The sequence below is a fragment of the Neocloeon triangulifer genome, unplaced genomic scaffold, assembly GCF_031216515.1.
Source record: "Neocloeon triangulifer isolate White Clay Creek 2 clone unplaced genomic scaffold, ASM3121651v1 ptg000014l, whole genome shotgun sequence".
In the NCBI taxonomy this organism is placed as follows: domain Eukaryota; kingdom Metazoa; phylum Arthropoda; class Insecta; order Ephemeroptera; family Baetidae; genus Neocloeon; species Neocloeon triangulifer.
The window spans coordinates 29,411,515-29,431,634 of NW_026775556.1; positions in this window are offsets into that span (position 1 = coordinate 29,411,515).

Below are 20,120 nucleotides of genomic sequence, written 5' to 3' on the forward strand. Positions count from 1 at the left end.
ATATCAGGGCAGCACGTCTATGAGCGAATTGTGTGTGTTGAAAGCATGAACGTCTACTTGCTCTAAATACACATTTTTATAAAAGCAGTTGCAAGCGCAATTTCATATTTTCGTAGTTCTAAATATAATTTTTCCCTCTCAATTTTTGTTATTAAATTTGCCTTTCAGTTGGCAATTTGATACGCTTCTCACAAAATAAATACTCATTAGTCGTTTCGCGCTGGTCTCTGATTTAGGTTTAAATGTGAAATCATAAAAATGGTAATAAATGAACACTCTAAAGATTAGGGATTAGCTTCAAATGAAACAAGAAGTGGAAACTTAATCAAAATAAAACAGGGGCAGCCTAGTCACTGCCTCTCCTAACTATAATTTGCCTCATTGAATGAACATAGAATTCGCAATTGAGTTACCACTAGCAAATAGACCTTATTTTTACAACTATTTTTATTTGCTTGTAAAATATTTTGCCCGGGCACTAGGAATTTTTCATGGCTCAAAATAAATTCTTCCCGACCCATTAATGCTACAAACATGAGAAAATCGCTTATCAAATTGATACGCTTTACATATAAAAGTGAAATATCAGGGCAGCACGTCTATGAGCGAATTGTTTGTGTTGAAAGCATGAACGTCTACTTGCTCTAAATACACATTTTTTAAAAGCAGTTGCAAGCGCAATTTCGTATTTTCGTAGTTCTAAATATATTGTTTCCCTATCAATTTTTGTTATTAAATTTGCCTTTCAGTTGGCAATTCGATACGCTTTTCACAAAATAAATACTCATTAGTCGTTTCGCGCTGGTGTCTGATTTAGGTTTAAATGTGAAATCATAAAAATGGTAATAAATGAACACTCTAAAGATTAGGGATTAGCTTCAAATGAAACAAGAAGTGGAAACTTAATCAAAATAAAACAGGGGCAGCCTAGTCACTGCCTCTCCTAACTATAATTTGCCTCATTGAATGAACATAGAATTCGCAATTGAGTTACCACTAGCAAATAGACCTTATTTTTACAACTTTTTTTTATTTGCTTGTAAAATATTTTGCCCGGGCACTAGGAATTTTTCATGGCTCAAAATAAATTCTTCCTAACCCATTAATGCTACAAACATGAGAAAATCGCTTATCAAATTGATACGCTTTACATATAACAGTGAAATATCAGGGCAGCACGTCTATGAGCGAATTGTGTGTGTTGAAAGCATGAACGTCTACTTGCTCTAAATACACATTTTTATAAAAGCAGTTGCAAGCGCAATTTCATATTTTCGTAGTTCTAAATATATTGTTTCCCTCTCAATTTTTGTTATTAAATTTGCCTTTCAGTTGGCAATTTGATACGCTTCTCACAAAATAAATACTCATTAGTCGTTTCGCGCTGGTCTCTGATTTAGGTTTAAATGTGAAATCATAAAAATGGTAATAAATGAACACTCTAAAGATTAGGGATTAGCTTCAAATGAAACAAGAAGTGGAAACTTAATCAAAATAAAACAGGGGCAGCCTAGTCACTGCCTCTCCTAACTATAATTTGCCTCATTGAATGAACATAGAATTCGCAATTGAGTTACCACTAGCAAATAGACCTTATTTTTACAACTTTTTTTATATGCTTGTAAAATATTTTTCCCGGGCACTAGGAATTTTTCATGGCTCAAAATAAATTCTTCCCGACCCATTAATGCTACAAACATGAGAAAATCGCTTATCAAATTGATACGCTTTACATATAACAGTGAAATATCAGGGCAGCACGTCTATGAGCGAATTGTGTGTGTTGAAAGCATGAACGTCTACTTGCTCTAAATACACATTTTTTAAAAGCAGTTGCAAGCGCAATTTCGTATTTTCGTAGTTCTAAATATATTGTTTCCCTATCAATTTTTGTTATTAAATTTGCCTTTCAGTTGGCAATTCGATACGCTTCTCACAAAATAAATACTCATTAGTCGTTTCGCGCTGGTCTCTGATTTAGGTTTAAATGTGAAATCATAAAAATGGTAATAAATGAACACTCTAAAGATTAGGGATTAGCTTCAAATGAAACAAGAAGTGGAAACTTAATTAAAATAAAACAGGGGCAGCCTAGTCACTGCCTCTCCTAACTATAATTTGCCTCATTGAATGAACATAGAATTCGCAATTGAGTTACCACTAGCAAATAGACCTTATTTTTACAACTTTTTTTTATTTGCTTGTAAAATATTTTGCCCGGGCACTAGGAATTTTTCATGGCTCAAAATAAATTCTTCCCAACCCATTAATGCTACAAACATGAGAAAATCGCTTATCAAATTGATACGCTTTACATATAACAGTGAAATATCAGGGCAGCACGTCTATGAGCGAATTGTGTGTGTTGAAAGCATGAACGTCTACTTGCTCTAAATACACATTTTTATAAAAGCAGTTGCAAGCGCAATTTCATATTTTCGTAGTTCTAAATATAATTTTTCCCTCTCAATTTTTGTTATTAAATTTCCCTTTCAGTTGGCAATTTGATACGCTTCTCACAAAATAAATACTCATTAGTCGTTTCGCGCTGGTCTCTGATTTAGGTTTAAATGTGAAATCATAAAAATGGTAATAAATGAACACTCTAAAGATTAGGGATTAGCTTCAAATTAAACAAGAAGTGGAAACTTAATCAAAATAAAACAGGGGCAGCCTAGTCACTGCCTCTCCTAACTATAATTTGCCTCATTGAATGAACATAGAATTCGCAATTGAGTTACCACTAGCAAATAGACCTTATTTTTACAACTATTTTTATTTGCTTGTAAAATATTTTGCCCGGGCACTAGGAATTTTTCATGGCTCAAAATAAATTCTTCCCGACCCATTAATGCTACAAACATGAGAAAATCGCTTATCAAATTGATACGCTTTACATATAACAGTGAAATATCAGGGCAGCACGTCTATGAGCGAATTGTGTGTGTTGAAAGCATGAACGTCTACTTGCTCTAAATACACATTTTTTAAAAGCAGTTGCAAGCGCAATTTCGTATTTTCGTAGTTCTAAATATATTGTTTCCCTATCAATTTTTGTTATTAAATTTGCCTTTCAGTTGGCAATTCGATACGCTTCTCACAAAATAAATACTCATTAGTCGTTTCGCGCTGGTCTCTGATTTAGGTTTAAATGTGAAATCATAAAAATGGTAATAAATGAACACTCTAAAGATTAGGGATTAGCTTCAAATGAAACAAGAAGTGGAAACTTAATTAAAATAAAACAGGGGCAGCCTAGTCACTGCCTCTCCTAACTATAATTTGCCTCATTGAATGAACATAGAATTCGCAATTGAGTTACCACTAGCAAATAGACCTTATTTTTACAACTTTTTTTATTTGCTTGTAAAATATTTTGCCCGGGCACTAGGAATTTTTCATGGCTCAAAATAAATTCTTCCCGACCCATTAATGCTACAAACATGAGAAAATCGCTTATCAAATTGATACGCTTTACATATAACAGTGAAATATCAGGGCAGCACGTCTATGAGCGAATTGTGTGTGTTGAAAGCATGAACGTCTACTTGCTCTAAATACACATTTTTATAAAAGCAGTTGCAAGCGCAATTTCATATTTTCGTAGTTCTAAATATATTGTTTCCCTCTCAATTTTTGTTATTAAATTTGCCTTTCAGTTGGCAATTTGATACGCTTCTCACAAAATAAATACTCATTAGTCGTTTCGCGCTGGTCTCTGATTTAGGTTTAAATGTGAAATCATAAAAATGGTAATAAATGAACACTCTAAAGATTAGGGATTAGCTTCAAATGAAACAAGAAGTGGAAACTTAATCAAAATAAAACAGGGGCAGCCTAGTCACTGCCTCTCCTAACTATAATTTGCCTCATTGAATGAACATAGAATTCGCAATTGAGTTACCACTAGCAAATAGACCTTATTTTTACAACTTTTTTTATTTGCTTGTAAAATATTTTGCCCGGGCACTAGGAATTTTTCATGGCTCAAAATAAATTCTTCCCGACCCATTAATGCTACAAACATGAGAAAATCGCTTATCAAATTGATACGCTTTACATATAACAGTGAAATATCAGGGCAGCACGTCTATGAGCGAATTGTGTGTGTTGAAAGCATGAACGTCTACTTGCTCTAAATACACATTTTTATAAAAGCAGTTGCAAGCGCAATTTCTTATTTTCGTAGTTCTAAATATATTGTTTCCCTATCAATTTTTGTTATTAAATTTGCCTTTCAGTTGGCAATTCGATACGCTTTTCACAAAATAAATACTCATTAGTCGTTTCGCGCTGGTGTCTGATTTAGGTTTAAATGTGAAATCATAAAAATGGTAATAAATGAACACTCTAAAGATTAGGGATTAGCTTCAAATTAAACAAGAAGTGGAAACTTAATCAAAATAAAACAGGGGCAGCCTAGTCACTGCCTCTCCTAACTATAATTTGCCTCATTGAATGAACATAGAATTCGCAATTGAGTTACCACTAGCAAATAGACCTTATTTTTACAACTATTTTTATTTGCTTGTAAAATATTTTGCCCGGGCACTAGGAATTTTTCATGGCTCAAAATAAATTCTTCCCGACCCATTAATGCTACAAACATGAGAAAATCGCTTATCAAATTGATACGCTTTACATATAACAGTGAAATATCAGGGCAGCACGTCTATGAGCGAATTGTTTGTGTTGAAAGCATGAACGTCTACTTGCTCTAAATACACATTTTTTAAAAGCAGTTGCAAGCGCAATTTCGTATTTTCGTAGTTCTAAATTTATTGTTTCCCTATCAATTTTTGTTATTAAATTTGCCTTTCAGTTGGCAATTCGATACGCTTTTCACAAAATAAATACTCATTAGTCGTTTCGCGCTGGTGTCTGATTTAGGTTTAAATGTGAAATCATAAAAATGGTAATAAATGAACACTCTAAAGATTAGGGATTAGCTTCAAATGAAACAAGAAGTGGAAACTTAATCAAAATAAAACAGGGGCAGCCTAGTCACTGCCTCTCCTAACTATAATTTGCCTCATTGAATGAACATAGAATTCGCAATTGAGTTACCACTAGCAAATAGACCTTATTTTTACAACTATTTTTATTTGCTTGTAAAATATTTTGCCCGGGCACTAGGAATTTTTCATGGCTCAAAATAAATTCTTCCCGACCCATTAATGCTACAAACATGAGAAAATCGCTTATCAAATTGATACGCTTTACATATAACAGTGAAATATCAGGGCAGCACGTCTATGAGCGAATTGTTTGTGTTGAAAGCATGAACGTCTACTTGCTCTAAATACACATTTTTTAAAAGCAGTTGCAAGCGCAATTTCGTATTTTCGTAGTTCTAAATATATTGTTTCCCTATCAATTTTTGTTATTAAATTTGCCTTTCAGTTGGCAATTCGATACGCTTTTCACAAAATAAATACTCATTAGTCGTTTCGCGCTGGTGTCTGATTTAGGTTTAAATGTGAAATCATAAAAATGGTAATAAATGAACACTCTAAAGATTAGGGATTAGCTTCAAATTAAACAAGAAGTGGAAACTTAATCAAAATAAAACAGGGGCAGCCTAGTCACTGCCTCTCCTAACTATAATTTGCCTCATTGAATGAACATAGAATTCGCAATTGAGTTACCACTAGCAAATAGACCTTATTTTTACAACTATTTTTATTTGCTTGTAAAATATTTTGCCCGGGCACTAGGAATTTTTCATGGCTCAAAATAAATTCTTCCCGACCCATTAATGCTACAAACATGAGAAAATCGCTTATCAAATTGATACGCTTTACATATAACAGTGAAATATCAGGGCAGCACGTCTATGAGCGAATTGTGTGTGTTGAAAGCATGAACGTCTACTTGCTCTAAATACACATTTTTATAAAAGCAGTTGCAAGCGCAATTTCATATTTTCGTAGTTCTAAATATAATTTTTCCCTCTCAATTTTTGTTATTAAATTTACCTTTCAGTTGGCAATTTGATACGCTTCTCACAAAATAAATACTCATTAGTCGTTTCGCGCTGGTCTCTGATTTAGGTTTAAATGTGAAATCATAAAAATGGTAATAAATGAACACTCTAAAGATTAGGGATTAGCTTCAAATTAAACAAGAAGTGGAAACTTAATCAAAATAAAACAGGGGCAGCCTAGTCACTGCCTCTCCTAACTATAATTTGCCTCATTGAATGAACATAGAATTCGCAATTGAGTTACCACTAGCAAATAGACCTTATTTTTACAACTATTTTTATTTGCTTGTAAAATATTTTGCCCGGGCACTAGGAATTTTTCATGGCTCAAAATAAATTCTTCCCGACCCATTAATGCTACAAACATGAGAAAATCGCTTATCAAATTGATACGCTTTACATATAACAGTGAAATATCAGGGCAGCACGTCTATGAGCGAATTGTGTGTGTTGAAAGCATGAACGTCTACTTGCTCTAAATACACATTTTTTAAAAGCAGTTGCAAGCGCAATTTCGTATTTTCGTAGTTCTAAATATATTGTTTCCCTATCAATTTTTGTTATTAAATTTGCCTTTCAGTTGGCAATTCGATACGCTTTTCACAAAATAAATACTCATTAGTCGTTTCGCGCTGGTGTCTGATTTAGGTTTAAATGTGAAATCATAAAAATGGTAATAAATGAACACTCTAAAGATTAGGGATTAGCTTCAAATTAAACAAGAAGTGGAAACTTAATCAAAATAAAACAGGGGCAGCCTAGTCACTGCCTCTCCTAACTATAATTTGCCTCATTGAATGAACATAGAATTCGCAATTGAGTTACCACTAGCAAATAGACCTTATTTTTACAACTATTTTTATTTGCTTGTAAAATATTTTGCCCGGGCACTAGGAATTTTTCATGGCTCAAAATAAATTCTTCCCGACCCATTAATGCTACAAACATGAGAAAATCGCTTATCAAATTGATACGCTTTACATATAACAGTGAAATATCAGGGCAGCACGTCTATGAGCGAATTGTTTGTGTTGAAAGCATGAACGTCTACTTGCTCTAAATACACATTTTTTAAAAGCAGTTGCAAGCGCAATTTCGTATTTTCGTAGTTCTAAATATATTGTTTCCCTATCAATTTTTGTTATTAAATTTGCCTTTCAGTTGGCAATTCGATACGCTTTTCACAAAATAAATACTCATTAGTCGTTTCGCGCTGGTGTCTGATTTAGGTTTAAATGTGAAATCATAAAAATGGTAATAAATGAACACTCTAAAGATTAGGGATTAGCTTCAAATTAAACAAGAAGTGGAAACTTAATCAAAATAAAACAGGGGCAGCCTAGTCACTGCCTCTCCTAACTATAATTTGCCTCATTGAATGAACATAGAATTCGCAATTGAGTTACCACTAGCAAATAGACCTTATTTTTACAACTATTTTTATTTGCTTGTAAAATATTTTGCCCGGGCACTAGGAATTTTTCATGGCTCAAAATAAATTCTTCCCGACCCATTAATGCTACAAACATGAGAAAATCGCTTATCAAATTGATACGCTTTACATATAACAGTGAAATATCAGGGCAGCACGTCTATGAGCGAATTGTTTGTGTTGAAAGCATGAACGTCTACTTGCTCTAAATACACATTTTTTAAAAGCAGTTGCAAGCGCAATTTCGTATTTTCGTAGTTCTAAATATATTGTTTCCCTATCAATTTTTGTTATTAAATTTGCCTTTCAGTTGGCAATTCGATACGCTTTTCACAAAATAAATACTCATTAGTCGTTTCGCGCTGGTGTCTGATTTAGGTTTAAATGTGAAATCATAAAAATGGTAATAAATGAACACTCTAAAGATTAGGGATTAGCTTCAAATTAAACAAGAAGTGGAAACTTAATCAAAATAAAACAGGGGCAGCCTAGTCACTGCCTCTCCTAACTATAATTTGCCTCATTGAATGAACATAGAATTCGCAATTGAGTTACCACTAGCAAATAGACCTTATTTTTACAACTATTTTTATTTGCTTGTAAAATATTTTGCCCGGGCACTAGGAATTTTTCATGGCTCAAAATAAATTCTTCCCGACCCATTAATGCTACAAACATGAGAAAATCGCTTATCAAATTGATACGCTTTACATATAACAGTGAAATATCAGGGCAGCACGTCTATGAGCGAATTGTGTGTGTTGAAAGCATGAACGTCTACTTGCTCTAAATACACATTTTTATAAAAGCAGTTGCAAGCGCAATTTCATATTTTCGTAGTTCTAAATATAATTTTTCCCTCTCAATTTTTGTTATTAAATTTACCTTTCAGTTGGCAATTTGATACGCTTCTCACAAAATAAATACTCATTAGTCGTTTCGCGCTGGTCTCTGATTTAGGTTTAAATGTGAAATCATAAAAATGGTAATAAATGAACACTCTAAAGATTAGGGATTAGCTTCAAATGAAACAAGAAGTGGAAACTTAATCAAAATAAAACAGGGGCAGCCTAGTCACTGCCTCTCCTAACTATAATTTGCCTCATTGAATGAACATAGAATTCGCAATTGAGTTACCACTAGCAAATAGACCTTATTTTTACAACTATTTTTATTTGCTTGTAAAATATTTTGCCCGGGCACTAGGAATTTTTCATGGCTCAAAATAAATTCTTCCCGACCCATTAATGCTACAAACATGAGAAAATCGCTTATCAAATTGATACGCATTACATATAACAGTGAAATATCAGGGCAGCACGTCTATGAGCGAATTGTTTGTGTTGAAAGCATGAACGTCTACTTGCTCTAAATACACATTTTTTAAAAGCAGTTGCAAGCGCAATTTCGTATTTTCGTAGTTCTAAATATATTGTTTCCCTATCAATTTTTGTTATTAAATTTGCCTTTCAGTTGGCAATTCGATACGCTTTTCACAAAATAAATACTCATTAGTCGTTTCGCGCTGGTGTCTGATTTAGGTTTAAATGTGAAATCATAAAAATGGTAATAAATGAACACTCTAAAGATTAGGGATTAGCTTCAAATTAAACAAGAAGTGGAAACTTAATCAAAATAAAACAGGGGCAGCCTAGTCACTGCCTCTCCTAACTATAATTTGCCTCATTGAATGAACATAGAATTCGCAATTGAGTTACCACTAGCAAATAGACCTTATTTTTACAACTATTTTTATTTGCTTGTAAAATATTTTGCCCGGGCACTAGGAATTTTTCATGGCTCAAAATAAATTCTTCCCGACCCATTAATGCTACAAACATGAGAAAATCGCTTATCAAATTGATACGCTTTACATATAACAGTGAAATATCAGGGCAGCACGTCTATGAGCGAATTGTTTGTGTTGAAAGCATGAACGTCTACTTGCTCTAAATACACATTTTTTAAAAGCAGTTGCAAGCGCAATTTCGTATTTTCGTAGTTCTAAATATATTGTTTCCCTATCAATTTTTGTTATTAAATTTGCCTTTCAGTTGGCAATTCGATACGCTTTTCACAAAATAAATACTCATTAGTCGTTTCGCGCTGGTGTCTGATTTAGGTTTAAATGTGAAATCATAAAAATGGTAATAAATGAACACTCTAAAGATTAGGGATTAGCTTCAAATGAAACAAGAAGTGGAAACTTAATCAAAATAAAACAGGGGCAGCCTAGTCACTGCCTCTCCTAACTATAATTTGCCTCATTGAATGAACATAGAATTCGCAATTGAGTTACCACTAGCAAATAGACCTTATTTTTACAACTATTTTTATTTGCTTGTAAAATATTTTGCCCGGGCACTAGGAATTTTTCATGGCTCAAAATAAATTCTTCCCGACCCATTAATGCTACAAACATGAGAAAATCGCTTATCAAATTGATACGCTTTACATATAACAGTGAAATATCAGGGCAGCACGTCTATGAGCGAATTGTTTGTGTTGAAAGCATGAACGTCTACTTGCTCTAAATACACATTTTTTAAAAGCAGTTGCAAGCGCAATTTCGTATTTTCGTAGTTCTAAATATATTGTTTCCCTATCAATTTTTGTTATTAAATTTGCCTTTCAGTTGGCAATTCGATACGCTTTTCACAAAATAAATACTCATTAGTCGTTTCGCGCTGGTGTCTGATTTAGGTTTAAATGTGAAATCATAAAAATGGTAATTAATGAACACTCTAAAGATTAGGGATTAGCTTCAAATTAAACAAGAAGTGGAAACTTAATCAAAATAAAACAGGGGCAGCCTAGTCACTGCCTCTCCTAACTATAATTTGCCTCATTGAATGAACATAGAATTCGCAATTGAGTTACCACTAGCAAATAGACCTTATTTTTACAACTATTTTTATTTGCTTGTAAAATATTTTGCCCGGGCACTAGGAATTTTTCATGGCTCAAAATAAATTCTTCCCGACCCATTAATGCTACAAACATGAGAAAATCGCTTATCAAATTGATACGCTTTACATATAACAGTGAAATATCAGGGCAGCACGTCTATGAGCGAATTGTGTGTGTTGAAAGCATGAACGTCTACTTGCTCTAAATACACATTTTTATAAAAGCAGTTGCAAGCGCAATTTCATATTTTCGTAGTTCTAAATATAATTTTTCCCTCTCAATTTTTGTTATTAAATTTACCTTTCAGTTGGCAATTTGATACGCTTCTCACAAAATAAATACTCATTAGTCGTTTCGCGCTGGTCTCTGATTTAGGTTTAAATGTGAAATCATAAAAATGGTAATAAATGAACACTCTAAAGATTAGGGATTAGCTTCAAATTAAACAAGAAGTGGAAACTTAATCAAAATAAAACAGGGGCAGCCTAGTCACTGCCTCTCCTAACTATAATTTGCCTCATTGAATGAACATAGAATTCGCAATTGAGTTACCACTAGCAAATAGACCTTATTTTTACAACTATTTTTATTTGCTTGTAAAATATTTTGCCCGGGCACTAGGAATTTTTCATGGCTCAAAATAAATTCTTCCCGACCCATTAATGCTACAAACATGAGAAAATCGCTTATCAAATTGATACGCTTTACATATAACAGTGAAATATCAGGGCAGCACGTCTATGAGCGAATTGTGTGTGTTGAAAGCATGAACGTCTACTTGCTCTAAATACACATTTTTTAAAAGCAGTTGCAAGCGCAATTTCGTATTTTCGTAGTTCTAAATATATTGTTTCCCTATCAATTTTTGTTATTAAATTTGCCTTTCAGTTGGCAATTCGATACGCTTTTCACAAAATAAATACTCATTAGTCGTTTCGCGCTGGTGTCTGATTTAGGTTTAAATGTGAAATCATAAAAATGGTAATAAATGAACACTCTAAAGATTAGGGATTAGCTTCAAATTAAACAAGAAGTGGAAACTTAATCAAAATAAAACAGGGGCAGCCTAGTCACTGCCTCTCCTAACTATAATTTGCCTCATTGAATGAACATAGAATTCGCAATTGAGTTACCACTAGCAAATAGACCTTATTTTTACAACTATTTTTATTTGCTTGTAAAATATTTTGCCCGGGCACTAGGAATTTTTCATGGCTCAAAATAAATTCTTCCCGACCCATTAATGCTACAAACATGAGAAAATCGCTTATCAAATTGATACGCTTTACATATAACAGTGAAATATCAGGGCAGCACGTCTATGAGCGAATTGTTTGTGTTGAAAGCATGAACGTCTACTTGCTCTAAATACACATTTTTTAAAAGCAGTTGCAAGCGCAATTTCGTATTTTCGTAGTTCTAAATATATTGTTTCCCTATCAATTTTTGTTATTAAATTTGCCTTTCAGTTGGCAATTCGATACGCTTTTCACAAAATAAATACTCATTAGTCGTTTCGCGCTGGTGTCTGATTTAGGTTTAAATGTGAAATCATAAAAATGGTAATAAATGAACACTCTAAAGATTAGGGATTAGCTTCAAATTAAACAAGAAGTGGAAACTTAATCAAAATAAAACAGGGGCAGCCTAGTCACTGCCTCTCCTAACTATAATTTGCCTCATTGAATGAACATAGAATTCGCAATTGAGTTACCACTAGCAAATAGACCTTATTTTTACAACTATTTTTATTTGCTTGTAAAATATTTTGCCCGGGCACTAGGAATTTTTCATGGCTCAAAATAAATTCTTCCCGACCCATTAATGCTACAAACATGAGAAAATCGCTTATCAAATTGATACGCTTTACATATAACAGTGAGAAATATCAGGGCAGCACGTCTATGAGCGAATTGTTTGTGTTGAAAGCATGAACGTCTACTTGCTCTAAATACACATTTTTTAAAAGCAGTTGCAAGCGCAATTTCGTATTTTCGTAGTTCTAAATATATTGTTTCCCTATCAATTTTTGTTATTAAATTTGCCTTTCAGTTGGCAATTCGATACGCTTTTCACAAAATAAATACTCATTAGTCGTTTCGCGCTGGTGTCTGATTTAGGTTTAAATGTGAAATCATAAAAATGGTAATAAATGAACACTCTAAAGATTAGGGATTAGCTTCAAATTAAACAAGAAGTGGAAACTTAATCAAAATAAAACAGGGGCAGCCTAGTCACTGCCTCTCCAAACTATAATTTGCCTCATTGAATGAACATAGAATTCGCAATTGAGTTACCACTAGCAAATAGACCTTATTTTTACAACTATTTTTATTTGCTTGTAAAATATTTTGCCCGGGCACTAGGAATTTTTCATGGCTCAAAATAAATTCTTCCCGACCCATTAATGCTACAAACATGAGAAAATCGCTTATCAAATTGATACGCTTTACATATAACAATGAAATATCAGGGCAGCACGTCTATGAGCGAATTGTGTGTGTTGAAAGCATGAACGTCTACTTGCTCTAAATACACATTTTTATAAAAGCAGTTGCAAGCGCAATTTCATATTTTCGTAGTTCTAAATATAATTTTTCCCTCTCAATTTTTGTTATTAAATTTACCTTTCAGTTGGCAATTTGATACGCTTCTCACAAAATAAATACTCATTAGTCGTTTCGCGCTGGTCTCTGATTTAGGTTTAAATGTGAAATCATAAAAATGGTAATAAATGAACACTCTAAAGATTAGGGATTAGCTTCAAATGAAACAAGAAGTGGAAACTTAATCAAAATAAAACAGGGGCAGCCTAGTCACTGCCTCTCCTAACTATAATTTGCCTCATTGAATGAACATAGAATTCGCAATTGAGTTACCACTAGCAAATAGACCTTATTTTTACAACTATTTTTATTTGCTTGTAAAATATTTTGCCCGGGCACTAGGAATTTTTCATGGCTCAAAATAAATTCTTCCCGACCCATTAATGCTACAAAGATGAGAAAATCGCTTATCAAATTGATACGCTTTACATATAACAGTGAAATATCAGGGCAGCACGTCTATGAGCGAATTGTTTGTGTTGAAAGCATGAACGTCTACTTGCTCTAAATACACATTTTTTAAAAGCAGTTGCAAGCGCAATTTCGTATTTTCGTAGTTCTAAATATATTGTTTCCCTATCAATTTTTGTTATTAAATTTGCCTTTCAGTTGGCAATTCGATACGCTTTTCACAAAATAAATACTCATTAGTCGTTTCGCGCTGGTGTCTGATTTAGGTTTAAATGTGAAATCATAAAAATGGTAATAAATGAACACTCTAAAGATTAGGGATTAGCTTCAAATTAAACAAGAAGTGGAAACTTAATCAAAATAAAACAGGGGCAGCCTAGTCACTGCCTCTCCTAACTATAATTTGCCTCATTGAATGAACATAGAATTCGCAATTGAGTTACCACTAGCAAATAGACCTTATTTTTACAACTATTTTTATTTGCTTGTAAAATATTTTGCCCGGGCACTAGGAATTTTTCATGGCTCAAAATAAATTCTTCCCGACCCATTAATGCTACAAACATGAGAAAATCGCTTATCAAATTGATACGCTTTACATATAACAGTGAAATATCAGGGCAGCACGTCTATGAGCGAATTGTTTGTGTTGAAAGCATGAACGTCTACTTGCTCTAAATACACATTTTTTAAAAGCAGTTGCAAGCGCAATTTCGTATTTTCGTAGTTCTAAATATATTGTTTCCCTATCAATTTTTGTTATTAAATTTGCCTTTCAGTTGGCAATTCGATACGCTTTTCACAAAATAAATACTCATTAGTCGTTTCGCGCTGGTGTCTGATTTAGGTTTAAATGTGAAATCATAAAAATGGTAATAAATGAACACTCTAAAGATTAGGGATTAGCTTCAAATGAAACAAGAAGTGGAAACTTAATCAAAATAAAACAGGGGCAGCCTAGTCACTGCCTCTCCTAACTATAATTTGCCTCATTGAATGAACATAGAATTCGCAATTGAGTTACCACTAGCAAATAGACCTTATTTTTACAACTATTTTTATTTGCTTGTAAAATATTTTGCCCGGGCACTAGGAATTTTTCATGGCTCAAAATAAATTCTTCCCGACCCATTAATGCTACAAACATGAGAAAATCGCTTATCAAATTGATACGCTTTACATATAACAGTGAAATATCAGGGCAGCACGTCTATGAGCGAATTGTTTGTGTTGAAAGCATGAACGTCTACTTGCTCTAAATACACATTTTTTAAAAGCAGTTGCAAGCGCAATTTCGTATTTTCGTAGTTCTAAATATATTGTTTCCCTATCAATTTTTGTTATTAAATTTGCCTTTCAGTTGGCAATTCGATACGCTTTTCACAAAATAAATACTCATTAGTCGTTTCGCGCTGGTGTCTGATTTAGGTTTAAATGTGAAATCATAAAAATGGTAATAAATTAACACTCTAAAGATTAGGGATTAGCTTCAAATTAAACAAGAAGTGGAAACTTAATCAAAATAAAACAGGGGCAGCCTAGTCACTGCCTCTCCTAACTATAATTTGCCTCATTGAATGAACATAGAATTCGAAATTGAGTTACCACTAGCAAATAGACCTTATTTTTACAACTTTTTTTTATTTGCTTGTAAAATATTTTGCCCGGGCACTAGGATTTTTTCATGGCTCAAAATAAATTCTTCCCGACCCATTAATGCTACAAACATGAGAAAATCGCTTATCAAATTGATACGCTTTACATATAACAGTGAAATATCAGGGCAGCACGTCTATGAGCGAATTGTGTGTGTTGAAAGCATGAACGTCTACTTGCTCTAAATACACATTTTTATAAAAGCAGTTGCAAGCGCAATTTCATATTTTCGTAGTTCTAAATATAATTTTTCCCTCTCAATTTTTGTTATTAAATTTGCCTTTCAGTTGGCAATTTGATACGCTTCTCACAAAATAAATACTCATTAGTCGTTTCGCGCTGGTCTCTGATTTAGGTTTAAATGTGAAATCATAAAAATGGTAATAAATGAACACTCTAAAGATTAGGGATTAGCTTCAAATGAAACAAGAAGTGGAAACTTAATCAAAATAAAACAGGGGCAGCCTAGTCACTGCCTCTCCTAACTATAATTTGCCTCATTGAATGAACATAGAATTCGCAATTGAGTTACCACTAGCAAATAGACCTTATTTTTACAACTATTTTTATTTGCTTGTAAAATATTTTGCCCGGGCACTAGGAATTTTTCATGGCTCAAAATAAATTCTTCCCAACCCATTAATGCTACAAACATGAGAAAATCGCTTATCAAATTGATACGCTTTACATATAACAGTGAAATATCAGGGCAGCACGTCTATGAGCGAATTGTGTGTGTTGAAAGCATGAACGTCTACTTGCTCTAAATACACATTTTTATAAAAGCAGTTGCAAGCGCAATTTCATATTTTCGTAGTTCTAAATATAATTTTTCCCTCTCAATTTTTGTTATTAAATTTACCTTTCAGTTGGCAATTTGATACGCTTCTCACAAAATAAATACTCATTAGTCGTTTCGCGCTGGTCTCTGATTTAGGTTTAAATGTGAAATCATAAAAATGGTAATAAATGAACACTCTAAAGATTAGGGATTAGCTTCAAATGAAACAAGAAGTGGAAACTTAATCAAAATAAAACAGGGGCAGCCTAGTCACTGCCTCTCCTAACTATAATTTGCCTCATTGAATGAACATAGAATTCGCAATTGAGTTACCACTAGCAAATAGACCTTATTTTTACAACTTTTTTTATATGCTTGTAAAATATTTTTCCCGGGCACTAGGAATTTTTCATGGCTCAAAATAAATTCTTCCCGACCCATTAATGCTACAAACATGAGAAAATCGCTTATCAAATTGATACGCTTTACATATAACAGTGAAATATCAGGGCAGCACGTCTATGAGCGAATTGTGTGTGTTGAAAGCATGAACGTCTACTTGCTCTAAATACACATTTTTATAAAAGCAGTTGAAAGCGCAATTTCATATTTTCGTAGTTCTAAATATAATTTTTCCCTCTCAATATTTGTTATTAAATTTGCCTTTCAGTTGGCAATTTGATACGCTTCTCACAAAATAAATACTCATTAGTCGTTTCGCGCTGGTCTCTGATTTAGGTTTAAATGTGAAATCATAAAAATGGTAATAAATGAACACTCTAAAGATTAGGGATTAGCTTCAAATGAAACAAGAAGTGGAAACTTAATCAAAATAAAACAGGGGCAGCCTAGTCACTGCCTCTCCTAACTATAATTTGCCTCATTGAATGAACATAGAATTCGCAATTGAGTTACCACTAGCAAATAGACCTTATTTTTACAACTTTTTTTATTTGCTTGTAAAATATTTTGCCCGGGCACTAGGAATTTTTCATGGCTCAAAATAAATTCTTCCCGACCCATTAATGCTACAAACATGAGAAAATCGCTTATCAAATTGATACGCTTTACATATAACAGTGAAATATCAGGGCAGCACGTCTATGAGCGAATTGTGTGTGTTGAAAGCATGAACGTCTACTTGCTCTAAATACACATTTTTATAAAAGCAGTTGCAAGCGCAATTTCATATTTTCGTAGTTCTAAATATAATTTTTCCCTCTCAATTTTTGTTATTAAATTTGCCTTTCAGTTGGCAATTTGATACGCTTCTCACAAAATAAATACTCATTAGTCGTTTCGCGCTGGTCTCTGATTTAGGTTTAAATGTGAAATCATAAAAATGGTAATAAATGAACACTCTAAAGATTAGGGATTAGCTTCAAATTAAACAAGAAGTGGAAACTTAATCAAAATAAAACAGGGGCAGCCTAGTCACTGCCTCTCCTAACTATAATTTGCCTCATTGAATGAACATAGAATTCGCAATTGAGTTACCACTAGCAAATAGACCTTATTTTTACAACTTTTTTTATATGCTTGTAAAATATTTTTCCCGGGCACTAGGAATTTTTCATGGCTCAAAATAAATTCTTCCCGACCCATTAATGCTACAAACATGAGAAAATCGCTTTTCAAATTGATACGCTTTACATATAACAGTGAAATATCAGGGCAGCACGTCTATGAGCGAATTGTGTGTGTTGAAAGCATGAACGTCTACTTGCTCTAAATACACATTTTTTAAAAGCAGTTGCAAGCGCAATTTCGTATTTTCGTAGTTCTAAATATATTGTTTCCCTATCAATTTTTGTTATTAAATTTGCCTTTCAGTTGGCAATTCGATACGCTTTTCACAAAATAAATACTCATTAGTCGTTTCGCGCTGGTGTCTGATTTAGGTTTAAATGTGAAATCATAAAAATGGTAATAAATGAACACTCTAAAGATTAGGGATTAGCTTCAAATGAAACAAGAAGTGGAAACTTAATCAAAATAAAACAGGGGCAGCCTAGTCACTGCCTCTCCTAACTATAATTTGCCTCATTGAATGAACATAGAATTCGCAATTGAGTTACCACTAGCAAATAGACCTTATTTTTACAACTTTTTTTTATTTGCTTGTAAAATATTTTGCCCGGGCACTAGGAATTTTTCATGGCTCAAAATAAATTCTTCCCGACCCATTAATGCTACAAACATGAGAAAATCGCTTATCAAATTGATACGCTTTACATATAACAGTGAAATATCAGGGCAGCACGTCTATGAGCGAATTGTGTGTGTTGAAAGCATGAACGTCTACTTGCTCTAAATACACATTTTTATAAAAGCAGTTGCAAGCGCAATTTCATATTTTCGTAGTTCTAAATATAATTTTTCCCTCTCAATTTTTGTTATTAAATTTGCCTTTCAGTTGGCAATTTGATACGCTTCTCACAAAATAAATACTCATTAGTCGTTTCGCGCTGGTCTCTGATTTAGGTTTAAATGTGAAATCATAAAAATGGTAATAAATGAACACTCTAAAGATTAGGGATTAGCTTAAATGAAACAAGAAGTGGAAACTTAATCAAAATAAAACAGGGGCAGCCTAGTCACTGCCTCTCCTAACTATAATTTGCCTCATTGAATGAACATAGAATTTGCAATTGAGTTACCACTAGCAAATAGACCTTATTTTTACAACTTTTTTTATTTGCTTGTAAAATATTTTGCCCGGGCACTAGGAATTTTTCATGGCTCAAAATAAATTCTTCCCGACCCATTAATGCTACAAACATGAGAAAATCGCTTATCAAATTGATACGCTTTACATATAACAGTGAAATATCAGGGCAGCACGTCTATGAGCGAATTGTGTGTGTTGAAAGCATGAACGTCTACTTGCTCTAAATACACATTTTTATAAAAGCAGTTGAAAGCGCAATTTCATATTTTCGTAGTTCTAAATATAATTTTTCCCTCTCAATATTTGTTATTAAATTTGCCTTTCAGTTGGCAATTTGATACGCTTCTCACAAAATAAATACTCATTAGTCGTTTCGCGCTGGTCTCTGATTTAGGTTTAAATGTGAAATCATAAAAATGGTAATAAATGAACACTCTAAAGATTAGGGATTAGCTTCAAATGAAACAAGAAGTGGAAACTTAATCAAAATAAAACAGGGGCAGCCTAGTCACTGCCTCTCCTAACTATAATTTGCCTCATTGAATGAACATAGAATTCGCAATTGAGTTACCACTAGCAAATAGACCTTATTTTTACAACTTTTTTTTATTTGCTTGTAAAATATTTTGCCCGGGCACTAGGAATTTTTCATGGCTCAAAATAAATTCTTCCCGACCCATTAATGCTACAAACATGAGAAAATCGCTTATCAAATTGATACGCTTTACATATAACAGTGAAATATCAGGGCAGCACGTCTATGAGCGAATTGTTTGTGTTGAAAGCATGAACGTCTACTTGCTCTAAATACACATTTTTTAAAAGCAGTTGCAAGCGCAATTTCGTATTTTCGTAGTTCTAAATATATTGTTTCCCTATCAATTTTTGTTATTAAATTTGCCTTTCAGTTGGCAATTCGATACGCTTTTCACAAAATAAATACTCATTAGTCGTTTCGCGCTGGTGTCTGATTTAGGTTTAAATGTGAAATCATAAAAATGGTAATAAATGAACACTCTAAAGATTAGGGATTAGCTTCAAATGAAACAAGAAGTGGAAACTTAATCAAAATAAAACAGGGGCAGCCTAGTCACTGCCTCTCCTAACTATAATTTGCCTCATTGAATGAACATAGAATTCGCAATTGAGTTACCACTAGCAAATAGACCTTATTTTTACAACTTTTTTTTATTTGCTTGTAAAATATTTTGCCCGGGCACTAGGAATTTTTCATGGCTCAAAATAAATTCTTCCCGACCCATTAATGCTACAAACATGAGAAAATCGCTTATCAAATTGATACGCTTTACATATAACAGTGAAATATCAGGGCAGCACGTCTATGAGCGAATTGTGTGTGTTGAAAGCATGAACGTCTACTTGCTCTAAATACACATTTTTATAAAAGCAGTTGCAAGCGCAATTTCGTATTTTCGTAGTTCTAAATATATTGTTTCCCTCTCAATTTTTGTTATTAAATTTGCCTTTCAGTTGGCAATTGCTAGTGATGCTATATGTAGTCGTTAGTTAAGATTGGTTCGCTTATGTCTGAATTAAACAATGTTTAAAAATGCTGAACTATACAGTATTATGAAAATTTTCCTGCTTATTATTTTTAAACTATAATTTTTTGGTCTGTTTTTTAAATCTTAAACTACTGAAATTAA